This window comes from Triticum dicoccoides, chromosome 6B, assembly GCF_002162155.2.
Source record: "Triticum dicoccoides isolate Atlit2015 ecotype Zavitan chromosome 6B, WEW_v2.0, whole genome shotgun sequence".
NCBI classification, from domain to species: Eukaryota; Viridiplantae; Streptophyta; class Magnoliopsida; order Poales; family Poaceae; genus Triticum; species Triticum dicoccoides.
Window position 1 is genome coordinate 628,566,907 of NC_041391.1, and position 11,588 is coordinate 628,578,494.

The window sequence follows — 11,588 nt, forward strand, 5'->3', positions numbered from 1 at the left end:
TGGGGCCATGCCCTGCCAATGTGGCAAGTCGCTGCTGACCAGTATGACGCCCTTGACCAGGGCGTCATACGGGTAGTGCCATTTTATGAAATATTTCCAAAAGAGGGCCATTTTGTGCTGAACTTTGGCCAAAGGGTCAGTTTTGTTATTTTTCACTCTGAGACATGGCACGTAAGGCGATCTATCCATGGATGGGGTGGCTAGAGCTAGTAATTTCGGGTGACTACCAGGATCAGCGTCGTCCGTCCTACTCAGCGACAGCTAGCAGCAGTAGCTAAATAGGGAAAATTTGACAATTTTGACCTCTGGATGAAATCATTTCATAAAATAAACTGCCCTTAAAAAATTCCACTCAGTTGACCTTTTTGAGTGGCGCCCGACACGAAAGCGCCACACTACATTTTGCAGCGCCTGACTGATAGGCGTTGCACGCCTAGCCAGCATCGCACCCGGGTGATCTGAAAATTACTAAGTCAGTGTGCAGCGCCTGAGAGGTGGGCGCCACACTATACAGTGTAGCGCCTAGCGTCTAGGCGTTGCACTAGTGGTTGCCTCATTTTGTAGTGGTAAATAATGCAACTACTAGTACAACGCCTAGAGGCTAGGCGCTACATTGTATAGTGTGATACCTAGCTCTTAGACACTACACATTGACTTAGTAATTTTTAGCCAGTCCGGGGTGTGACGCTAGTCAGGCTGTAGCGCCTGTCAGTGAGGCGTTGCACATGATAGTGTAGCGTCTTCGTGTCGGGCGCCACTCAAAAAAGTCAGTTGAGTGAAAAACATTTAGGGGCACATCATTTTGTGAAATGATTTCATCCATAGGTTAAAATTGTCAAATTTACCGCTAAATAGCATGTAGATCCCTTATTGTCCAAACTCCTCTTTGCCGGTCGACTTAAAGTAGGAACGGGAGCACCAGTTGCTGCACTCCTGTACGTATCAAAACTTCATGGTGCTTTGCAGCTGGACCGCCAGACCCCGGCCATGACCCAGATCGACTCATCGATGGACAGGTAGAGCTGGCGTCTTCGTCATAGCTGGTCCCATCTCCGCTATGATCGGCGTGTCCATCCCTCTCCCTCCTCCCTGGTGTAACCTTTCCTTTCTCCTTTCTCCCCCATGGTAGGGGCCGGGCTAAAGTTCCCTTCTCCGGTCACCAGTCCAGGACCCATGGCAATGTCCGAAAACTTATCTCCAGCAGTTCGAAAGACCATCGGATGGAGGCAGGGAAAAGGAATGGCCCTGTTTGGATCCCAGGGCTAAAGCTACTTTGAGCTACTTGGGCTGAACTAACTTTTAAAATATCCAAACACATGGGCTAGTTTGAGTTAGATTGGAACTAACCTATCAAAAAAACTATCCCTGTGGAGAGGTGCTAATTGGAGCTAGTTGTGGTGTGGCCCTAAAACAAATTCTTTTTCTGTCGCATGCAGCCGCACCAGATCCTATCCATTCGTCCCCGCTGCCTCTCGTTCTACTCCCCCCGCTGCATCTCGTTCTCCTCCTCCCGCTGGCCCTTGTCGCCCTGCATCGCCGGTCGCGTCCGCTCGCCCACACCGTCCACGTATGCCCGCCCCCGCCAGCCGCGTCTGCCCGCCCCCGCCGCCCCCGTCTGCCCGCCCCCGTCAGCCTCCATCCCGCCGCACCAGTTTGTCCGCCCGTCACCGTCCCTTCCGCCCGCCCCAGCCGGCCCCGACCGCCTCCATCCCGCCACATCAGTCCGCCCGCCCCGTCCACCTCCATCCCGTTCCCATCCATCCGCACCATCTCTGACGCAACCTTCGCCGGCCGCAGCACCGGTCACCCACACAAGAGCCGGCCACAGCAAATCATGGTTAAAAGAGTCAAATGATTGAAAAACGTGCATTTATTTTCAAACTTACCCTCTCATCCAAACACCACCAAAGGTTAGAGTTAGTTTAAGGTTAGTCTAGAGTTAAAAAATAACTCTAACCTCTAACCAAGTTAGAGTATCCAAACAGGGCCAATGATCGAGTTCTATCATGAGCACATGATGACATGACTCGGGCACCTCTCTTGGGAATGTGTTTGATCTGGAAACAAAGTGACTTATCATGACGGCACGCACATGTGCAACCTCCCATGCCCACGTAACTATGGTTGCACCGCTCGGGCCTAACTCTATAAAAACGCCGATTTGAGTGTTCCTCTAATTGCAGAGCCAGAGCTGCTTTAATGTTCGTGCTATGCAGGTTCAACAGTGAATGTGTCTAACCTAACGGGTTATTTTTCTTTCGCGCGGGTCCGACCGAGGTATATGCAGTTTACCAAACGCGTCCCTACTGTTTGGGTTGCCGGTTGATGAATGATGGGCAGGCATGGCCGGCCGCAAGTGGGCTCGTGTCGCCTCGGCTCTGCCTCGTATGAACAGCTGGTCGCCTGTGCCGTCGCGTCGGCGTCGGTGTCACACAATCTACATCGCCGACGGTACTTCCGGAGGACACGTAGCAGTCGAGCAAAGCAGCGAGCTCGGCTGCGGCCGCTTTGGAGTTTAGCTAGACTAGCTAGGCAGTCAGCTAGTGGGGGAATCGGAGTGGCGACGTCGCGGAAAGCGCACTCGGCATTCGCGTGTCCGTCCACTACTCGTGAACGACCGGCTGCACGTACGGCCGGCCGAAGAGAAGAATTGGCTGGCTGGCTGGCTTCGAAGTCTCTGGCCGGTTAAAGTTGCGCACGCGTGCAGGGACATGGCGATTTGGTGCCCGGGCACATATGGTCCCGATATCCTGTGCGTTCACTTCAGTTTTGGGATGCGTGAAAGTCACATTTATTAGTTAGGTGTGGACCGTGGAAATAGGAGGTAATGCAGATATACAGTATGGAACAGTACGATACGATAGACGAGCGCGAGCGAATTTTAAATTTTTTGAACGCTTCCGTGCGGTTGAGATTCTGGACCATGGCGCAGGAAAGTTCGTTGTGGCGGTACGTGTTATTCTAGGGCGCTCGCTAGTTTCAGCGCTAGCAGCGAGCCGCCCTTCCGCCTCGGCGCCATCCATGGGGGGCTCGGCACCTCTTACTGAGCCAAAAGTTCCTGAGCGACAGTGAAAGGCGGAGACCCGCAGCCTCCGCGACCTCCCGCGGCACCAGCGCAGCCGCCATGGCCGCTGCGATCATCGGGCCGGCTGCGGTCTTCTCATTCAGTGGACTTCTGCATCGACGTACGCACGCACGTTCTCGCCCATGGTGAGGAAAAGGTCGACTGGGTGCGGCAACCGGCGAGAAAGGGAAGCCACAACGGTGGTCGACATGGCGGTCATGGATGTTTAGCTTTGGGTAAGCTCCTGCTCGGTGTCGCCGCTGTAGGAGCACAATGTGGACGTCGTCCTCATCCCCGGACCGGGCGCTAGGACGGCTAGCACGTAGCAGTACTGCTGTTCCGGCCGCCGGCGTGCAGAGTTCAAGCAGCTCGTCTGCCTTCCTCGGAGTCTTCTAAGGTGGAGGGGCCGCCATATTCCTCGCAGAGACACGCCGCCTAAACCCCATTGTCTGTGTCTTCCTCGACGTAACCTTCACCTTCTACGTACCTCTCTCTCCCGGCCCGTCGCGCTCATTCCTCACCCAGGCCAGCGTCGCCACTCATTCCTCACCCAGGCCAGCGTCGCCATGCTGCTCTTTCACGGCGAGCAACTACATGTCTTATGTCTACAGGGAACACAAACCCATCAACCTTCCTGCAAAGATCCAAGCCCATTGCATCCTGCACAGCGTGCGACATGGGGTAACTGCCAGGAACAGTCAAACAGAAACACATGCAGTGCAGCCAACCAATCCGCTGGTTATCCTGCGTGAACCACGGTCCATGAAGATCCAGGAAAATATCAGGGTCGTTATTTCTATGGACCGGGATCGTTGACGCTCCCTTCAACTAGCAGCAATAGATGCAGTGGGCTGGTTGAAGCTTTTATCCAAATACACATCAGATACGACGCATAAATACGGGACATTGTTGGGATCTCGAGAAGTAGCGACGGCAGGGATACCGAGAGTATCTGAGACCGGGCTCAGAACAGAATTTCCGACGCGTGCATGGCTATTTTATATCGGTCGATCCACTTCGTCTCGTATCCGCCGCTTTGGTCGTGAGCCATTGCGCGCAATGAGCAATGCTAGATGTACCGGAAGTTACAGCGAGTTTACAGGGCTAATGAGCTGTGATTGGCAGAGAATTAATTAGGAGGACGGGCCCACCAGTAAAAATAGGGGGGCCAATTAGATGAGGCCACGTTCTCTCCCTGTAAAAGTCTTGTATCAATCAGCCTGCAATTCTCCACGCGCGCATGGCTGACCCAGCAGAGGAAGCGATCGAGCGAGACGTACGAGCTAATTTGATTTCCTGGCACGATATGGATCGGATCCCATCAGCGTGCGCACGAGTCAAAGATTCAGATCACGGCTTGCGATCGCATGCAAACAGGCGGCATCCGTAGTACTAGTACGTATGACTGGAGCTGCCTGCCGTTGCGCCTCAAGTGACCGCATCGTCTTGTGGAAAGGACGGCCGGACGGCCCTGATCATTTCCATCGTGGACCCTAGCTAGCTAGCTCAAGTGGTCATTGTATAATCCACTGCAAAAAACAAAGAGGAAGATCTAACTGCGACGACTCCGGGTCTGGGAAGATCTTCCCTTGGAATCCACGGCAAGCTAGCGCCCAAGAGATCGATCGCAACCAAAAGAGGTCGGGATCAACGAGATGGCAAGTGTTCAAAGCACACTCACGAACAGTGCACATCGAGGACTCGAGGCGATGCCCTGTGCTGTCGGCAATGTGTGACAGTATAGGTGTTTAGTAAAATAAAGGGTGTGACCATATAACATCTACTCCCTCCGTTTCTAAATATAAGTCTTTGTAGAGATTGCACTATAAATCACATACAGATGTATATAGATGCTTTTTAGAGTGTAGATTCACTCATTTTGCTCCATATGTGGTCCATAGTGAGATCTCTCCAAAGACTTATATTTAGGAACGGAGGAAGTAGACGTGAGATTCTCACATTTAAGTCATTTTTTCTTTGTTTTTTACTGGAGCGTGACAAAAAAAAAAAACTGCAGGTAACATAGTGCGCTACTTAGGACTTGATCACCGGCCCTCCTATTGAGAAACAAGATATTGTCAAGTAACGAAGGAGATCGAAAACAGGAGCTAGGGCGACCATGGGAACGACCGGACGCCCTGTCGAGAGAACCAAGCGAGGGAGCTGCGGCTTCCGATTGGGCGCCATCATAGTTTGTGTGCTGCCACGTCGAGCTAGGTTGAGAAAGCAATCGGGATGAGTTCTTGAAAGAGATGACTGCCTCTATTTTTTTTTGTGCTGCGCTCTGTATACGCGTTCGGTCGAAGAAGAAATACGGCTGAGGGAGAATGAACGAAACGTTATTTTCACTTAGAGGTGGCAACTCTTCGTAAATTTCATCAATTCTTGATCGAATGGCTGCGGACTGCTCGGCTATACTGTATCAACGGCTGGAAGAATTCAGGTGACGTGGCCTCATGCCAAGCGAGGAAAATAAGCTAGTAGGGTGCCCCTATTTAGATATAGAAGATGACAGATCCTACAACTCCAATCAACAGGTGTTAATGTCAACAAAAAAACAGGAAACGGTTAAGAATATAGCACAGCATGCAGATTAGAAACATGTTTCAGATTTTTTCGAAACTTTTTTTACAGATTGTGTTTTTTTTTGAAATGTTCAATATTTTTGAAAACACAAACAATTTTTTAATTTAGAAATGTATTTTTCAAAAGTGAATAGAATTAATAATTCCATTTTTTAAATAACCACAAAATTTGGTATTCCGAACAATTTCTTCTCGAACAAAATTTGAAAACATGCACAACTTCTGAAAAATCCCCCTACAACTTTTAGAGTCTGGACATTTTTTGAAAACATGAATGAATTTAGTCTATTTTCGTTTAATAAATTTTCAATAATTTTTTTTGCATAATTTATAAAATGTTGACATTTTAAAATGTTCAGGTATTTCAAAATAACGTTTGTGATGTTTAAAAAAATGTATTACTCCCTCCGTTCCTAAATATTTGTCTTTTTAGAGATTTTAAATGGTTACCACATACGGATGTATATAGACATATTATAGAGTGTAGATTCACTCATTTTGCTCCGTATGTAGTCACTTGTTGAAATCTCTAGAAAGACAAATATTTAGGAACGGGGAGAGTACACATTTTTTTAAAAGTTTCATTCCATTCAGAAAAATGATCATTATCAATCTGAAAAATGCTTATCATGTATTCTAAAAAATGCTCGGGCCTGTAGTTGAAAAGTTATTCATCATGTATTTAAAAAAATCATTGTGTGTTAAAAAAGTTCCTATGTATATAAAAAATATAAAATGTGTATTACAAAAGTGGGCATGTATTTGTAAAAATACAACTATATGGGGGTACTGGGTCGGGAACGAGTTGCCTGCCGAGAGTGGACATGCAACTATGTCGAGCATGAGTTGCATGTTTCGCTTGGACATGCAACTGGGTCGGATGGGTTTAAATGTTGAGGTTGGACATGGAACTGGATAGGGGCCGGGGCAAGTTACGTGTTAAAATACAAAGCACAAGCCTAATTGCGAGTCAAAGGGTGGGCTTGCAACTGGGAGAACTACGAGCTGAGTTGCAAGTTGAGGATGGACTTACAACTACAACAACTACAAACTATGAGACCAGTTGTGAGTCAAGGGTTGACTTGCAACTGGGATAAAACAAACTACGGTTCCAGTTGCGATTCAAGGATGGATTTACAACTAGGATGAAAGACAAAAACATAGGCCTACTTGCGAGTCAAGGGTGGGCTTGCAACTAGGATAAAATAAACTATGTGCCTAGTTGCGAGTCGAGGGTGGACTTGTAACTAAGACGAGTATGTGAAACAATGATATGAGTTATGAGTTGAGGGTGAACTTGCAACTGAGATAAAAACAAAAAAACATCCTGGTTGCCAGTCAAGAGTGGACGTGCAACTGGGACAACAACAAACTTTGGGCTCCAGTTGCGAGTCAAGGGTGGACTCGCAATTAGGACACCAATTGTGAGTCGAGGATAGACTTGCAATTAAGACAACTACGAAATAATGAGCCCAGTTGCAAGTCAAGAGTCGGCTTGCAACTGGGATGAAACAACATACGGTCCCTAGTTGCGAGTCAAGGGTGAACTTGCAATTGGGATGAAAAACAAAACACATGCCTAGTTGCGAGTCAAGGGTGGGCTTGCAACTGCGAGAACTATGAGCCCAGCTGCATGTTGAAGGTGGACTTGCAAATGGGACAACTACGAAACTACGAGCCCAGTTGCAAGTCAAGGATCGACTTGCAATTGAGATGAAACAAACTATAGTCCTAGTTGTGAGTCAACGGTGGACTTGCAACTGGGATGAAAAACCAAACACATGCCTAGTTGTGAGTCAAGGGTGGGCTTGCAACTAGGAGAACTATGAGACCATTTGCAAGTCGAATGTGGACTTGCAACTGGGCAACTACGAACCCAGTTGCGAGTCAAGGGTTGACTTGCAACAAGAACGAAAGAAACTACAATCTCAGTTGCGAGTCAATGATGGACTTGCAACTTTGATGAAAATACTACAGCTCTAGTTGCGAGTAAAGCGTGAAATTACAACTGGAACAACTACACAAAACTACAATACCAATTACGAGTAGAGGATGGACTTGCAATTAGGACAACTACAAACTACGAGCCGACTTATGAGTCAAGGGTGGACTTGGTACTGGGATGAAAATAAACTAGTGCACAGGAGACCGGCACACACACAAAATCGATGGAAAATTCCACAATAGGAGCGGCCCAAGCAAAGCAAAGCTGACAGCTATAAGGCTGGTCATAGTGGGGGTAACATAACCGGTATCATGCACTTGAGACTAGCAAACATGCTTATGTTGCGAACAAATTAAAGAAGAGAGAGAGGGTTAGAGTAACATAAATAGATACCATATCATAATAAATGTTATGCTACTATGAGTCATGCATGACAATAAATAAGATGATTTATGATACTAATCTATGATACTTGCACTATGAAGATTATAGACTAGTATCATATGCATTGAAGTATGATACTCCCCATTATAAAAAGTCTAAAAGGACCAGGCAACGCAAAGTTGTTACCCACGCGTCTTGACAAACAAATAAGACACGAAGCTCCTAAAAAAACAAGACACGAAGAAGCAAGGGAAAAAACCCACAAATCTTAATATGCTAGATCTAATGGCCATGAAGTTAGATGTGAGATAGTTATTTCACATCTAAATATGAAATAGCAAATCCACAAAATAAAACCTCAACATTGTGATGAACGAGTCTGATTGCGTCCATGTCGATTTGCATGTTCGCTAGTACACTGTTCTATAAGTCATCAAGTGGGCAGTGGAGGATGACACAGCATACAGTGTGTATGCATGTAAGCTTTCACTAGGCTCTAGATAGATCGACACTAGCTATCTTAGCTAGAGGCACGCAATTTTTGTCGTAGCCGTACGTCGTGTCAGCCAGCTGCTGGCCATATTCGAATCTAGCCGTGAGCTGTGTGTGTGTGTGTGTGTTCGGCTTCAGTGCGCCCAATATATTCTACAACCAGCCAATCGATACTTGTAAAGCCAGACGGTCCAAAAACAAATTCGATCCCCTAGGAACTTACGCCTTTCAGTTTATGCAGGCCAAGTATATATAAGCTCGTGAGATTTCTGGGATTGTGATCTACATATGCCTAGCTTTAGTCCAGGAAAAACTTTTGCAAACGGCCGGGAATCCAAATCTAGTCCGTCCTGCTGGGCTGCTGCTGGCCTCCTTCCCAGACAGCGCACGCAAACAGGACGCAAACCTTATTAATCGGCCAAGGTAACTTAAACGAATGTCATCTCCGAAAATTCGTTGGCGTGCTCGGGCTCGCCTACTTACGGTATCGCTAGGCGTCCAATTGCGTCGGGATATGGAGCGCCTGCAGTATTTCAGTGCGTAGTCGACGTGTTAATTAATGCGGCAGGCAAACGGAGGGAGCGGGCGTTTGTACGGTGCCAGGCGACGGCGTCCAAGGAATAGCAGCGACGTTTATGTCCTGTAGCAACATGTTATGGGCCAGTCTCCACACAAATTGGCAAATTTTTGATTGGCATGGAACTTCCGAAATCTTGCTCCATCGGATAGTCTGTTCTGCATGGTATGACGCTGGAGCTTCAGGCCCATCTCTCAATCGGATATAGAGTTTATTCACTGATCTCACCGAAAAAAGACCTTTACTATCAAAATGCCACGCATAAAAAATCCTCAAAATCTTCTCGGATTGGGGTTGACAAACTTTGTTTTGCATCATTTTCTCAAAAAATATCACAGACCAGACCTTCATCCCATGAGACCGTCACAGGGTTTATCAGTTGAGTTTATCAGTTCACTCACCTTGGTCAGGATGCATCACCCTCTGGGGCACACATCAGGCCTTTGATTGCAGGTAGGTTGTATGCGGGTACTGGATATGAAGAGAAGATGCAGCTGGCTCGTTCAAGTAGACCTGCTCCAGCCGTCCAGCGGATCCCTCCGAAAGAGTTTGAAAATCAAACACACTGGATTCCCGCTCATGGGACGGATTATTATTGCTACCAACGCACAGTTGTGCAGTAAATCAACTGAAATTTTCCCCCGCTGAAGGCAGTAGCCCAAGTTCATCTTTCACTCAAGGAAGCCACATAAATATGGGAATAGTTGCCAGATTTCGCTAATTGTTACTATTATACGCCTTGACTGGGCACTCACATCAGTCGAGCTTCAAAAATGTTTTTCTGCACCAAGAAGTGCACACAATGTATCATAATTCAAGGCATATAAGAACTACAAATACCGTGTCAATTTTATATACCTTTTGGTCCAGCCCTGTGCCTGAGTATCATCTTTCCCAGTTGACTGCTCTGAGTTTGGCACTGACAGGGTCGCCCCCTTGCAAATCTGCTTCTAATGTCAGCGCGGCATCACCGGCATCGCCCATGCTGGACCCGGAGGGCGTGCAGACTAAAGTTTCAGTGGGTTCGTTCCGCAGTATGGAGTTGCCGCCGGCAAGATTCGGCAAGGAAAACCTATGAGGTACAGGGAGGAGCATGCTAATACACTGATCTGGTAGCAGCGCCGACAAGTACAAAGGATAAAGCCAGGGCATGGAACATACATGTCAAACGGATCGAATCCATCGTTTCCCATCGCCGCCATCGCCATAGCCATGAGCTCTGGAGATTGTGCGGCGCCCCAAGAGGCATGTTTTTTTTTCATCGTGCGCCGAGTAAAGGGGGGCGGGGAGAGCGGGCACTGCATGTCGTTAATTCTGACGGTTTATGTACTGGTAAATATTTGTCATGTACCAACGGGACAGACAACGGTTCCGTCACGTCACTTCCATTTTCTCACGGCGCCGTCTACTTGACGTTGTTCAATGGGTTGTACTCTACTCTTCTCCATACGACCGCATTGATTAAACATGTGCATGCGGCGGTGTCCTATTGGTACGCTTTCCAGGAGCAGGTGAGCTCGTCCTCGCTATCACTGCTCTCATCTCATCTCCTGTTTCTATAACAAATCGCTTTACAAAAGCAGAATGCTTAGCCGAGATTCCCTCCGGATATGATTATTTGTTCCTCTTGTGAACAGGCCCGGCAGCTTCGTCTAGGATTGTTATGTGTGTGACAAATGCATGCCAACACTTGGCCGGATAACTCTGCCTTCTTGCGGACTCATGCAGATAATATTTGCATATGTGCTCCTGTTAACTTCTTGGCAGGAATTTCAAATAGGAATCGAGAAAGTAATTAAGTATGTGATGACGACAGTAGAATTTGGCTTTCTGCACCTATAGACATATGAATGCTTTTTATAAACACAGTCGCAGCAAATGATTGGTTGGACATGACTGGGTCAGAGGCTGCATGCATTAGTAGCACACATGCCCGCTTTGGTCGCGCAAATCTCTTCAACATTTCCCATACACATCTGCAACTTCAAAAGAAAAAGAAATCAAAACAAAATCTGAACCAAACGATATAGCGTATACAGTATATTTGAGCAGTCTCATCATCTTATCCCTGCACCAGCCAGCCTAACTTTCTCGGCATCTCCTTTTTTGGAAATCAATCATCACTTCCATACCACTATCATCCATCCATCCTCCGGGAAAGCTGGAAGAGAGACGGCCGAGGAGAGAAGGACCATGCGCCGTTTTTGATGGCGGATCTGCGGCCCATGCGCCGTTGGCGTGCAGCCGTAGGGCCGTTCCCCACGAGAAGGGCTCTGGAGAAGATACGAAAGTAGGGACACTACTGACCCATGGCTCTACTACGTACATACTGTAGTCTGTGGCCCTCACACGAACACACCCAGTGGCCATGTGAGATGCAGGGGCGCGATCCAAGTACATGGACACACCCATGACCCATGCATGATGGAGTGAGTGAGATTACGGTGGTACGAATATGATCGAGTCCTTTCGTCACGGGGTACTGCGGTGTTCATGTGCACAACGGGCGGCCATGCCCGCATACAATATCATGCATGCCTT